This window comes from Hypanus sabinus, chromosome 11 (assembly GCF_030144855.1).
Source record: "Hypanus sabinus isolate sHypSab1 chromosome 11, sHypSab1.hap1, whole genome shotgun sequence".
NCBI classification, from domain to species: Eukaryota; Metazoa; Chordata; class Chondrichthyes; order Myliobatiformes; family Dasyatidae; genus Hypanus; species Hypanus sabinus.
This window is the reverse complement of record NC_082716.1, coordinates 112,854,224-112,869,410: the sequence shown is the minus strand read 5'-3', so window position 1 is coordinate 112,869,410 and position 15,187 is coordinate 112,854,224. Positions and strand designations below refer to the sequence as shown.

General features: G+C 46.5%; 1 long non-coding RNA gene across 1 annotated transcript; it reads right to left on the bottom strand.

Moving 5' to 3' along the window:
* Positions 1-12,015: 12,015 nt before the first annotated feature.
* Positions 12,016-15,182, bottom strand: LOC132402301 (uncharacterized). Its single transcript, XR_009514876.1, has 2 exons — positions 15,044-15,182; positions 12,016-13,554 (listed from the first exon to the last, which is right to left on the bottom strand). It is a non-coding gene; the product is annotated as an uncharacterized LOC132402301 (long non-coding RNA).
* Between the last annotated feature and the right edge of the window lie 5 nt (positions 15,183-15,187).

Below are 15,187 nucleotides of genomic sequence, written 5' to 3'. Positions count from 1 at the left end.
CAGGTGAGTGGAAAAGGTCAAGGGCTGTAGAGGAAGGAATCTGATTGCATAGGAAAGTGGCCCTAGGAGAAAGAGGAGGTGGAGGGGACTGGGGGAGGTGATAGGCAGGTGAGAAAAAGTGAAAGGTCAGAGAGGAAAATAGGGGAGGGAGAAAGTGATGTTCATGCCCTCAAGTTGGAAGTTACCCAGACCGAATATAAGGTATTGCTTCTCCACCCTGAGGCTGGCCTCATCTTGGCACAAGAGGAGGTCACGGACCAACATACTGGGAGTGGGAATGGAAGGTACGATGTTTGGCCACCGGGAATTCCCGCTTGGGTGGATGGTGCGGAAGTGCTTGACAAAGCGGTTCCCCAACTTACGACAGTCTCACCAACGTAAAGGAGGCTGTACCTGTAGAACGGACACAATAGAGGATCCCAGCAGGTTCGCAGGTGAGGTGCTACAAACAACCAATGTGCAAAAGCAGACAAATCATGCAAATGTAAAAAGAATAATATTGAGAACATGAGTTGTTGAGTCCTTGAAAGTGAGTCTGTAGGTTGTGGGATCAGTTATGGGTTGGTCAGGCCGTATCTGTGCAGGGTTTCTCTGAAGGAGCTGCTGGAAATTCTAGCATTTTCAGCTTCTACCTCAGATTTCCAGTATTTGCAGATTAGTTTCAGCTGTCACATACATCAAAACAGACATTGTAATCGGTCATTTGAGTCAACGACTGACACAATCCAAGGATTGTTTTGGGGGAAGGCTGCAAGTGTTGTTACCCTTCCGACACCAACGTTGCGTGCCTGTAACCCATTCATCCAGTTCTCCGTGGAGCCTCACCAGTGCCTTAGAAAGGCCCAATATTACATCCTTGCTTTTACATCCTCGTCCTCCTGAAATGAAACCTTACTCTGCTTGTGCCGTCCTCACCACCAACTCAACCTACAAATTAATCCTTAGGGAATCCTGCACAAGCACTCCCAAGTCCCCTTGCACCCCAACTTTTAAAATTTTCTCTCCATTTAGAAAGTACTCTACACTTTTATTTTTTCTACCAAAGCGCATGACCATGCAAGTCCCAACACTAGTCCATCTGCCACTTCTTTGCCCTTTCTCCTAATCTGCCGATGTCCTTCTGTAGCCTCTGTTTCCTCTACACTACCTGCCCCGCCACCTATCCTTATATTGTCACAAAGCCATCAATTCCATCATCCAGATCATTGACATATAATGTAGAAAGAATCGGTCCCAACACAGACTCCTGTGTAACACCACTAGTCACCAGCAGACAAACAGAGGAATAAACAACCCGAGACTCTTTATCAGGTCCTGGCAAAGGTTCGAGACCCAAAATGTCAACTGTGTTCCTCCAGCACTTTTTGTGCATTACCCTGGATTTCCAGCATCTGCAGAATCTTTTGTGTTGATGTGTCAGGAGAGTATTTGCCAGTTTCCGTGATGAGACAATGTGGAAATAACACACATGGAAGAGCAAACCATGTGCTCGGATCAATATTATCTGGTGGAAAAAAAAACGCAAATGCTAGAAAGCTGAAATAAAATCAGAGAGTGCTGGAAATGCTCATCACGTCAGGCAGCATCTGTGGGAAGTGAAATGTTTTAGGTGTGGGAACGTTTCAGAGTGTATTCTCAACTTACCATCTGATAAAGGTTCTGAAAGTTGAGACAGTAACTGTTTCTTCTTCCTCCGATGCTGCCTGACCTTTATTTTTTTATTTAATATGGCTCACGGTAGCTGGTTAGCATGACACTATTACAGTGCCTGTGACCCAGGTTCGATCCTTGTCGCTGTCTGTAAGGAGTTTGTATAGATACATTCTCCCCATAACCAAAGTTTAAAGTACATTCACTATCAAAGTATGTGTGCAGTATACAAACCTGAGATATGTCTTCTCACAGACAGCCAGGAAACAAAGAAGACACATGGGTTTCCTCTCAGTTTCCAAAGACGTAGCCATTAGTAGGCTAACTGGTCACAAGGGTATAATTGGGAGGTATGGGCTCATTGGGCCAGCATGTTCTGTATCTCTAAATAAATAAAAATACTAAGTGACCACTTATGGTTGGAGTGAGGTGACTTGGTGCCTTTATCAAATTCTTATGTATTTATTGATTGAGATACAGCACAGGACAGACCCTTCCAGCCCGTGGAGCTGTGCTGCCAGCAATGCCCCGATTGAACCGGAGCCCATTCTGGTCTTTGGACAGAGGAAGGAAGTAGAATACCCGGAGGAAACCTATGCAGTCATGGGGGTCTAACAGGCAGTGGTGGGAATCGAACACCGGTCACCTATACTGTTCACCGTTGTGCCAACCACTAGGCTACTGTGCCACTCCTTAGTTCAGGGTTTGCTTTGTTGTCTACATTCAAAACATTAAACTCTTCAAATGAAGACACGGAAGTCCAAAATGAGGGTCCAACTGTGAGTTTACTTGAAGCGAGGTGCGAACGTGTCACGTGGTAGCCTGATGAAATATGCAATTCATGGGTACAACCTGTAATGAATTATTTAAACAAACAAAAATGTCATATACCCTTCGGGAGGATCACAACCCTGTTGTAGGGATTGGAGTCTTCCGTGCCTCAATTACCCAGAGTCAGAGGCTGGAGTCGGGGCTTTATGCTTTGGCTCTTGCTAGAGTCACCCATTCCAAACAGGTCAAAGGGTAGAGGCTAGACTACGAGGGGTCCACCGGTCCTCCAGGTTCGGGGGTTTAGCTCAGGGTCAACAACCCTGACTGATCAAACAAAATCGTTACAGAAACAGCAATGAAGCATCCTTCTACATCTGAGTGTGACGGTATTCCCAAGTCTCCACCCGGGACTCGCATGGCTGAAAACCGAGAGGAAGCGACTGACACGATGGAGGATCTTCACTGCTGCCAGAGGCATAATGGGCAGTTAGGTTTTATATCGATATACATAGGCACAAGATTACTCAGACATTACTTAAATATTTTAGTGACTTTCTATGAATAAAATCTCACAGTGTGGAGTTCGCATGTTCTCTCGGCTTTCCCAGAGTTTTACTTTCCTCCTACATCCTAAAGAGTTGTGTGCCTGAGTGTTAATCGGCAACTGTAGATGGTGCTGAGTGGGTGGGTGAGTGAGGGGTAGAACTGGGGAGGGGTTGATGGTGAGACCAGGTGAGGGAGAAGGTGGAAAGAGGGAAGTTTGCAGGTGAGAGGTGAGACCAGGTGAGGGGGAAGGTGGGAAGAGGGAAGTTTGCAGGTGAGAGGTGAGACCAGGTGAAGGGGAAGGTGGGAAGAGGGAAGTTTGCAGGTGAGAGGTGAGACCAGGTGAGGGGGAAGGTGGAAAGAGGGAAGTTTGCAGGTGAGAGGTGAGACCAGGTGAGGGGGAAGGTGGAAAGAGGGAAGTTTGCAGGTGAGAGGTGAGACCAGGTGAGGGGGAAGGTGGGAAGAGGGAAGTTTGCAGGTGAGAGGTGAGACCAGGTGAGGGAGAAGGTGGGAAGAGGGAAGTTTGCAGGTGAGAGGTGAGACCAGGTGAGGGAGAAGGTGGGAAGAGGGAAGTTTGCAGGTGAGAGGTGAGACCAGGTGAGGGAGAAGGTGGGAAGAGGGAAGTTTGCAGGTGAGAGGTGAGACCAGGTGAGGAGGAAGGAGGGAAGAGGGAAGTTTGCAGGTGAGAGGTGAGACCAGGTGAGGGAGAAGGTGGGAAGAGGGAAGTTTTCAGGTGAGAGGTGAGACCAGGTGAGGGAGAAGGTGGGAAGAGGGAAGTTTTCAGGTGAGAGGTGAGACCAGGTGAGGGAGAAGGTGGGAAGAGGGAAGTTTGCAGGTGAGAGGTGAGACCAGGTGAGGGAGAAGGTGGGAAGAGGGAAGTTTGCAGGTGAGAGGTGAGACCAGGTGAGGGAGAAGGTGGGAAGAGGGAAGTTTGCAGGTGAGAGGTGAGACCAGGTGAGGGAGAAGGTGGGAAGAGTGGTTTTCAGGTGAGAGGTGAGACCAGGTGAGGGAGAAGGTGGGAAGAGGGAAGTTTGCAGGTGAGAGGTGAGACCAGGTGAGGCAGAAGGTGGGAAGAGGGAAGTTTGCAGGTGGGAGGTGAGACCAGGTGAGGGGGAAGGTGGAAAGAGGGAAGTTTGCAGGTGAGAGGTGAGACCAGGTGAGGGAGAAGGTGGGAAGAGGGAAGTTTGCAGGTGAGAGGTGAGACCAGGTGAGGGGGAAGGTGGAAAGAGGGAAGTTTGCAGGTGAGAGGTGAGACCAGGTGAGGGAGAAGGTGGAAAGAGGGAAGTTTGCAGGTGAGAGGTGAGACCAGGTGAGGGAGAAGGTGGGAAGAGGGAAGTTTGCAGGTGAGAGGTGAGACCAGGTGAGGGAGAAGGTGGGAAGAGGGAAGTTTGCAAGTGAGCGGTGAGACCAGGTGAGCGAGAAGGTGGGAAGAGGGAAGTTTGCAGGTGAGAGGTGAGGGAGAAGGTGTGTGGATGGAGGACAGGGCTTTTTACTTAATTATTTATTTGAGATACAGCATGGAATTTGCCCTTCCAGCGTTGAAGCTGTGCCGCCAGCAATCACCCGGTTTAATCCTGGCCTAATCACAGGACAGCTTACAGTGACCATTTAACCTATTGGGGTGGAGGGTGGAGATACGTCTCCACCAAAGGAGGTGTAAGGTGCTCCTCCCCTTTGCTGGCCTGCAGGTCACCCTTGGGCAAGGTGTAGCTCCAGCTCCCCCACCCCCCGATCAGGATCACTTGAAACCATGGGAGCAGGTGGTGGATGGTCGTTTGGGCAGCCAGTGTATATCACGGGTCCTGGTTATGCAACTACTGATGCCAGACAGACAATCTTGAAGAGTATGAATTATGGCACCCGTTTTGTAAAGACTCTGCCCCGAAGGAGGCAATGGCCAACCACTTCTGTAGAAAGGTTTGCCAAGAACAATCGTGGTCGTGGAAAGAGCATGATCGTCCACATCATACGACATGGCACATACGAACAAACTGATTAACCTATCAACCAGCACACCTTTGGACAGTGGGAGCACCAGAGGAAACCCACACGGTCATGGGGAGAATGTACAGGCAACAGCAGGAACTGAGCCCACGTCGGCCGTCCTGTTGACCGTGAAATCAGAAGCTGGCAGGTGACAGGCGGAAGAGGTAGAGAGCTGAAGAGGAAGGAATGAATGAAGAATGAAGAAGAAGTGGATACAATGGGGTCTTTTAAGAGACTCTTAGAAAGATACATGGATCTTACTAAAATAGGGGGCTATGTGCTGGGGAAGTTCTAGGCAGTTTCTAGAGTAGGTTACAGGGTTGGCACAACATTTTGGGCCAAAGGGCCTGTAATGTGCTGTAGATTTCTACATTCTATGAATCTGAAAGGAGAGGAGAGTGGACCATGGGAGAAAGGGAAGGAGGAGGGGAACCAGAGGGAATTGATGAATAGGTGAGGAGAAAAGAAGGAGTGAGAGGGGGTCCAGAATGGACTTTGCTTGCTTGGGCTATACCAAGTGTGCTGTGTGATCTTTGACAGTTGCGGTCTTCCCCTTCGGCCCTCCCCCCCCCCACCTTCTTGTTCTGGCTTCTTCACCCTTTCTTTCTAGTCCTGATGAAGGGTGTAGGCACAGATCCTCAATTGTTCATTCCCCTTTACAGATGCTGCCTGACCTGCTGAGTTCCTCCAGCATTCTGCGTATGCTGTTAGTGTAAATGGACACACATTGCAGTGATGCAGAATCTCAACCTAAAACGTGTACTACCCTTCTACCTTTGGCCCAGCAGAAGAGGAGGCCATTTGGCCCATCAGAGCAAAGGCAGCCCTTTTGAAGGTGTTCTGCAACCAGTGCCACACCAGCTGTCCACTGCCTCAGTTCCTGTTTGAGGATTCTTGTTGAATCTGCTTTCAGACAGCACTCTCTTGATCACTGTAGCTCAGAGTCTTATCTTCTTTCACCCCATCACTGTAGCTTTTGCAGAAAACCGCTGAGCGACGTCGAGCATCCTGCCTCAACAGCAAAAAGACCCTCAAGTCTTTTTATATCTGAAGTACGTGGGTGCACAACATCCATTTTGAGCTCCTCGCCCACGCAAGCTGAGTGGAAAGCTGTGCACCGATTCACCCAGCACACAAGGTCTTTGATGCAGGTGCCACAGAACCATGGCTGGGTGTGGGTTGAGGCAATGCTGTCTGTTCCTAGCACACTGCCTCACTCTTCTACCCATCCCAAAACTGGACTCCCTGAGAATTCAGGCTTTAAAGATCAAAGCCTGAAATGTACAGAGTGATGCATCGTCCACATCAATGATCAACACAGTCTGAGGGTGTAGATTCCAGGCCTGCTTCATCGAGCACCTTTACCCTGTCCACCACAAAAGACAGGATCTCCCAGTGGCCACCTGTTTTGATTCTATTTCCCATTCCCATTCAGAATTGTCCATAGATTCTCTATTGCCAGAGTGAGGCCAAACTCAAGATGGAGGAGCAATACTTCATATTCTGTCCAGGTAGCCTCTAGCCTGATGGCATAAACATCAATTTCTCTCAATTCTGGTGATCTCTCCCTCTTTCTTTTTCCATTCCTCATTCTGGCTTAACCCTTCTCTTCTCAACTGCCCATCACCTCCCTCTGGTTACTCTCCTCCCTTCCTTTTCCACTCTCCCTTCCATAGTCCACTCTTTTCTTCTATCACATTCCTTCTTCTTCAGCCCTTTAGCTCTTCCACCTATCACCTGCCAGCTTCTGACTTCACCCTCCACCCCCACCCACCTTCCCCCTCACCGAGTCTCACTATAACCTTGTCCTCCTTCCCCTAACCCCCACCTTCATATTCTGGCTCCTCCCCCCTTCCTTTCCAGTCCTGGAGAAGGGTCTCAGATTGAAATGTTGACTGTTTATTCCTCTCTGTAGATGCTGCCTGACCTGCTGAGTTCCTCTGGTGTTTTGTGTGTGTTGCTTGCCACATCAGCCTGTAATTGAATCTCGGACTTCCTTTCTAATCATACCCATTTGGAGAAACGTGTCAATCCCTCCCCCCGACCCTGACACCAGTACTCTTCTCTACTCTCTCTTCACCTCTTCACTCCTGCTTGAGCATCAGATTTGCAGATGACACAACAGCTTTGGCCTAATTGCAAACAATAACAAGTGTAAACACAGAGAGGTGCTGAAACTGTCTGATTGGTGCAGGAACCACAACCCACCACTCAACATGAAGAAGACAAAAGAAATTACTCTCCATCTCATGTTGGAGCTTCTGGACAGAATTTGTTCGATCTCCAGCCATCAGGCAGGAGGCACAGAAACATCTCAGCCAAGACGATAAGACTGAGAAACAATTTCTTCCCCAGGGTTGTTGTGCAACTGAATAATGCTACACCCCGGCTTGCCAATCGCCTTTGAGTGTTACGGACTACTGAAGTCATTCAATGTTGCATGTAAATCTGGATTTTAATAAAAATAAGCCGTATTGCATGCATTGTGAATGTCTGTTTTGCATGGACTGGAGTTGCACCATCAAGACAGCATCCATCATTGAGGACCCCCATCACCCAGGACATGCCCTCTTCTCACTGCTACCATCAGAAAGGAGGTACAGGAGCCTGAAGGCACACACTTGCCGTGGTTTGGAGGCTTGTGTGCCTCAATGACCTAAGCTGGCTGGAGTTAGGGTCACTCATGCCAATCAGGTCTAAGGGTAGAGGCCAGACTAAGAATAGTTCACCAGTCCTCCAGGTTCAGGAGTTCAGCTCAGGGCTAATAACCCTAACAGGCAAAACAGAATCCTTATGGAAACAGCAATGAAGAATCCTTAAGACCATAAGATATAGGAGCAGAATCCGGCCATTTGGCCCATCATTTTATCATGGCTGAATGTTTTCCCTCTCAGCCTCAATCTCCAGTCTTCTCCCTGTATCCCTTCATGCCCTGACTAATCAAGAATCTATCAACCTCTGTCTTATATATACCCAATGACTTGGCCCCCACAGCCGCCTGTGGCAATGAGTTCCACAGATTCACCTCCCTCTGGCTGAAGAAATTCCTTCTCATCTCCGTTCTAAAAGGACACCCATCTATTCTGAGGCTGTGCCCTCTGGTGTTATACATTCCCACCATAAGAAACATCTTCTCCACATCCACTCTATTGAGGACTTCCAATATTTGATTGGCTTCAATTAGATAACCCCTCATTCTTCTGAATTCTACTTAGTACAAGCCCCGAGCCATCAGACACTCTTCATAAGATAAGCCTTTCAATCTCATAATAAGTTTCCTGAACCTCCTTTGAATCCTCTCCAATGTCAGCACATCTTGTCTTGGACAAGGAGCCCAAAAATGCTCACTATACTCCAAGTGAAGCCTCACCAGTGCCTTATGAATCCTACATCCTACAGTTTCTGAGTGGCCAGAGACAGACAAAGATGGAGGACTTCCGTTGCAGCCCTAAAATGTAGTATCGGCCAGTAAGTCCTATTTTGTTCGATACATGTGCGGGAGGAAGTTGGAGCAACAGAGGAAACCCAGTGCAATGGGGAGAATGTGCAAACTCCTCACAGAAATTAAATCCTAATTGCTGGCTGGTTGTGCCAAAGCAGTGCGCTAACCAACTCTTCTCAGGAAGGTATGCACCGTTGCGGCCTAATTCATCTCCTCAGCCCACCAGCACGCGCACACAAAATGCTGGAGCAATTCAGCAGCTCCTGCAGCATCCGTGGAAATGAACAAGCAGCCACGGTTTCAGGACTGAGAAGGGGGTACATACCCGAATAAAAAGGTGGGGGGTGAAGGAAGGAGGATAGCTGGAAGGTGATAGGTGAAACCAGGTGGTGGGAAAGGCCAAGGGCTGAAGAATAAGGAATCTGATAGGAGAGGAGGGTGGACCATAGGAGAAAGGGCAGGAGGAGGGAATTATTTTTTAAACCAAATGGAGAAATCAATATTCATGCTATCAGTTTGGAGGCCACCGAGACAGAATATAAGGTGTTGCTCCTCCACCTTCAAAAGGTGGCCTTATCTCAGCACAAGAGACCACGGACTGAGACATCAGAATGGGAATTACAATGTTCGGCCACCGGGAATTCCGCTCGTGGCAGATGGATCGGATAAAACACACTTCCGTTCAGAGTCTGGGTGCTATTTATCACTGGCATACATATCTGAATTTTGATGTTATTTAGCAGCAGCACAGTGCAAAGATGTAAATTAACTGTAAATAAATAGTGCAAAAAAAAGGAATACAAAGCCATGCTCAGAAATGGACTGTTTAGAAATCCCAAGGCAAAGGGGAGAAGCTGTTTCTGAACCTATGTGTGTGTGGGTCTTCAGGCCCCAGATGGTAGAGGGCATGTCCCAGTGGTGAGGGTCCTTAATGGTGGATGCCACCTTTGAAGATGTCCTCGACGGTGGGGAGTGTTGAGCCCTGATGGAGCTGGTGGAGTCTACAACCTTCTACACCCAGGGTTCCCTGGACCAATATCATTAAGCAAGAGATCTGTGGAGCCCAGGCTGGAAACCCCTGCACCGCAGCGTCTTGCGATCCTGTACGTCGGAGTCTGTGGTACAGTCAGAACCTGGCCTCACACCACTGGGTCAGGGACCGTTATTACCCCTCCACTAATGGGCTCTTGAACTACTTTCCCCATTTCTGAAATGTTCTCACAACTTATAGATTCACTTTCAAAGACTCTTCATCTTATATTCTCGATATTTATTGTGGATCTATTGTATACACCCACAAGTAATGAATCTTGGGGTTGCATATAGTGATGTATATGTACTTTGATATTTAATTTACTTTGAACTTTGCACTGTACCGTACCTGTAGAAATTTGTAAGAGTCCTGGTGACAGTGAATCTCATGCAGTATTGCCACTGGGATGCACAATAGATCCTCTAAGATGCTGACATCCAAGAACATGAAGCTGCTCACCCCTCCCACTGCTGACCCCTCGGTGAGCAACTCCCCTTCTCCCCTTCCTCCTCAGCATATTTACCCATTCCGATGCACCTTTGCTATGTCAGAATCAGAATCAGGTCTAATACCACCGGCATAGGTCATGAAATTCGTGTGGCAGCAGTACAGTGCGATACATGATGATCGAGAGAAAAAGAAAACTTCGAACTACAGTAAATAAATATGTATAGAAAACATGGTTGAATTAAATATATATAGTTAAATGAGTAGTGCAAGAAATTAGAAATAAAAAAGTTGTCAGTACCTCCAGTTGAACTTTGTCTTTTTGTGCTCCACCTATCATCTGCCTCTCTGGTTATTGCTCAGTGTATTTCAGTCCTGTGTGTACACCGGTTTGTAGCTAGATTGTGCCAGTGAGTTTTCCTGACCCTTTCCAGCATTCGTATCTGTACTCTGTCTGTCTAAATATCGACTCTGCCTGTTTCCCGATTCTGGGTTTTGGATTTCTCTGGATGTGTTGATCTCTGCCTAAACTTTGAGAGAGTGCAGAAGAGATTTACAAGGATGTTGCCCGCATTGGAGATTGTACCTTATGAGAATAGGTTGAGTGAACTCGGCCTTTTCTTCTTGGAGTGATGGAGGATGAGAAGTGACCTGATAGAGGTGTGTAAGATGATGAAAGATATTGATTGTGTGGACAGCCAGAGGATTTTTCCCAGGGCTGAAATGGCTAACATGAGGGGGCACAGTTTTAAGGTGCTTGGAAATGGGTACCAAGGGGATGTCAGGGGTAAGTTTTTCACACAGTGGGGGATGAATGGAATACACTGTCAGTGGCAGTGGTAGAAATGGATGCAATAGGGTCTTTTAAGAGCCTCTTAGATACGTACATGCAGCTTAGGAAAATAGAGGGCTATGCGCTAGGGAAATTCTAGGCAGTTTCTAGAGTAGGTTACATAGTCGGCACAACATCATGGGCTGAAGGACCTGTAATATGCTGTCGATGTCTGTTCTATGAATTGCTTGAGTGTGTGCCTTTAGGCTTCTGTATCTCCTTCCTGATGGTAGCAAAGAGAAGAGGGCACGTCCTAGGTGATGGGGGTCCTTAATGATGGCCTTTTTGAGTCTTTGCTCTTAAAGATGTCTCTGATACTACAGAGACCAGTGTCTGTGATGGAGCTGAGTAATCTTACAAATTTCTGCAACTTCTCTGCTGTGCAGCAGCCGCCCCCGTACCAGATAGTGATGTCGCTGGTCAGAATGCTCTCAATATTACGCTTACTGAAGTTTTCAAGTGTTTTAGGTGACTTGCCAAATCCCCTCAAAGTCCTAATGAAATATAACTGCTGTCCAGCCTTCTTGATAGCTGCATCGATACATTGGGAGCAGGTTAGATCTTCAAAGATCTTGACACCCAGGAACTTGAAATTGCTCACTCTCTCTACTTCTGATCCCTCTGAAGACTGGTGTGTGTTTCCTCTGAAGTCCACAATCAGTTCTTTGGTCTCACTGACATTGAGTGCAAGGTCGTTGCTGTGACACCACTCAACTAGCTGGTATATCTTGTTCCTGTACGCCCTCTCGTCACCACCTGAGATTCTACCAACAATGGTTGTATTGTCAGCAAATTTATAGATGGTATTTGAGCTATGCCTAGCCACAGTCATGGATATATAGAGTAGAGCAGTGGGCAAAGCACATACCCCTGAGGTGCCCCAGTGTTGATCATCTGAGAGGTAGATAATATTTCCAATCACTTCTCTCCCCCACCCCCAATCAGGAAGATCTAAAAAGCCTGGACAGGCTCAAGGACAGCTTCTATGCCACTGTTATCAGACTCTTGAATGGCCCTCTTGTATGACAAGATGGGCTCTTGACCTCACAATCTACCCATTTCTGAACTGCCCATTATCATTCACCTGCACAGTTAATGTTTGACCTTGTTCTACCTCAATGCACTGAGTAATGATCTGATCAGTATGCAGAGATAGCTTTGCCATGTATCTCGGTACATGTGACAATAGACCAATTCGAATACTGTGATGTTGGTGGAAAATTTCTGTAACTGTGACCCCAGCACATTATTCTGTTATTTATTTCCCTTGTCCAATCTACCTTGATGAACCAATGTGTTGACGTTTTCATCTGAAGAGTCAAAGTACATTTACTATTAAAGTATGTATGCAATATACAACTCTGAGATTCATCTTCTCACAGACAGCCACGAAACAAAGAAACCCATGGAACCACCTGTGGAAAGAAAAACATCAACACCTCCACATGCAAAAAAACACCAAATCATGCAAACATCAACAAAAAAAAGTGAAAAACACAAAATCAAAAGAGTCCAGGTATATTCAGTTCAGTGTTATCTGCAGACCTCCCTGATTCAAAATCACCCAACACCAGTGAAAAGTAGCAACTAGAAACATATCATAACGTGAACTGGAGTCTAATCCGTCATTTAAACCTTGCTCAAAGCCCAAGACTCGGACACCATCCACCGACCATCGCACGCAGCCACCTCCTCAGAAGCAGCAGGTGAAAGGCTGGCATATGGCACTGAACACCTGCTCCCCTCGATGCTTTCAATCTTCCTCAGTGCAGGAATTGGTGAGAAATGGCATCAATCGTGGGCTTGCAACCCATCTCAAGGCTCCTTGGCCTCGAGGCCGTATGCCTCACGTAAAGGAGACAGCAAAGTGCCAGATTGCTCAGTTGGTCTGAAAACACACCACCAAAGTTCTTATTTATTTATTGATTGAGACAGAGTGTGGAACAGGCCCTACTGGCCCTTCAAGCTGTGTTGCCCAGCAACCCCAATTTAATCCTAGCTTGATTACGGGACAATTTACACCGACCAATTAACCCACCAACAGATACGTCTTTAGACCATGGGATGAAACCCCTGGGATCACAGGGAGAACGTATAAACTCCTTACAGGCAGAGGGTGGGAAATTAACCCTGGTTCACAATCTGTATGGAGAGTCTAGAACCAGAGGACACAGCTTCGGGATAAAGGGCTGCCCTTTTTGAAATGAGGTGAGAAGGAATTCATTCGGCCAAGGGTGGTGAATCTGTGCCACGTAGTGAAGGCCAAATATTTTTGTCTTCTTTTGCATATTGGTTGTTTGTCAGTCTTAATGTATGGTTTTTGGTAGATTCTATTTGTATTTCTTTATGGTTGGTCCTCTGATCTTGGCAATCCATTTGCAAAAGTTTCATCAGCATAAGAGCAGACATCACCAGTGAGCTGTTGATTGTGGCATGTCCTCTGAATGCTTGGCTTTCATTTAACGTTCAGCTGATTGGTCCTCATTATGGAGACTCAGTTGTGATGTAGGGAGGTGGTCTCATCACTGATTGTTTGCATGGCAAACTCTGGGTGTTGCAGCCTGGAATTTTGCCCGCATTGGTTCATAAATAGGACCAAGGTCTATGTATCTGCTTACAGAATTGTTTGTGGAAAACCACACTTCTAGGAATTCCTTTGCATGCCGCGTGTTTACTTGCACCGCGACTTTCTCTGATGCCCAGTTGAATTTGTGCCCCTCTTGATCTTCATGGGTAGAGACGAGGAAGAGTTGTTCATGTCGCTTTACAGCCGGGTGATGTTCATGTATCCTTGTGGATAGTTTACTCTCAGTTCATCAGTTTCTTTATTTGTGATGCAAAATTTGTTAACTTAGCAGCAGCATCAGTTCAATACATTACATAATCGAGCAGAGAGAGAGAAAAAATAATTATAATAAATAAAACAATAATAAATAAACAAATAAATCAATTACATATATTGAACAGATTTTTAAAAAAATGTGCAAAAGCAGAAATACTGTATATTAAAAAAGTGAGGTAGTGTCCAAGCTTCAATGTCCATTTAGGAATCGGATGGCAGAGGGGAAAAAGCTGTTTCTGAATCACTGAGTTTGTGCCTTCAGGCTTCTGTATCTCCTACCTGATGGTAACAGTGAGAAAAGGGCATGCTCTGGGTGCTGGAGGAGGTCCTTAATAATGGATGCTGTATTTCTGAGACACCGCTCCCTGAAGATGTCCTGGGTACTTTGTAGGCTAGTACCCAAGATGGAGCCGACTAAATTTACAACCCTCTGCAGCTTCTTTCAGTCCTGTGCAGTAGCCCCTCCATACCAGACAATGATGCTCTCCATGGTACATCCAAAAAAGCTTTTGAGATACCAAATCTCTTGAAGCTCCTAATAAATATAGCCGCTGTCTTGCCTGCTTTATAGCTGCATCAATATATTGGAATCAGGTTAGATCCTCAGAGATCTTGATCCCCAGAAACTTGAAGCTGTTCACTCTCTCCACTTCTGACCCCTCTGTGAGGATTGGTATGTGTTCCTTTGTCTTACCCTTCCTGAAGCCCACAATCAGCTCTTTTGTCTTACTGACATTGAGTGCCAGGTTGTTGCTGTGGCACCACTCCACTAGTTGGCATATCTTACTCCTGTACGCCCTCTCGTCACCACCTGAGATTCTACCAACAATGGTTGTATAATCTGCAAATTTGTAGATGGTATTTGAGCTATGCCTAGCCACATAGTCATATGTACAGAGAGTAGAGCAGTGGGCTAAGCACACACCCCTGAGGTGTGCCAGCGTTGATTGTCAGTGAGGAGGATATGTTATCACCAATCAGCACAGACTGTGGTCTTCTGGTTAGGAAATCGAGGATCCAATTGCAGAGAGAGGTACAGGTTCTGCAATTTCTCAATCAGGATTGTGGGGATGATGGTATTAAATGCTGAGCTATAGTCGATAAACAGCATCTCGACATAAGTTTTTATGTTGTCCAGGTGGTCTGAAGCCATGTGGAGAGCCATTGAGATTGATGCAATATTTGCTGCAGTCCCCAGTCTCGATTTTGTATTTCTTTATTTTTTCCTGTAAATGCCTACAAGAAAATGTATCTCAAGGTAGTATACGGTACTATATACATCCTTTGACAGTCTGGGTCCCCTCTGTCATCAGGTATCTGAATGGACATTGATCCCATGAACAACAGCTCATTATTTTTTAATTTCCTATTTTGCACCGCTTATTTATATACTGTATATATATAATTCATGTTTTTTCCTATTATATATTGCATCGACATCGTATTGCTGCACGTAAAGACCTCACATTTCACGATTCTACGCCGGTGAGATTATACCTGATTCTGGATGGACATTCTGCCTCAGGTCTTCTCGCGTAAGACTACAATCACCATAAGGCACTACGCAGACATGCGCAGCAGGTCCACGCCGTGGACCGAAGAGCACTCAGTAGCAAGCCGCACGTTGATTGGTCACGGCCT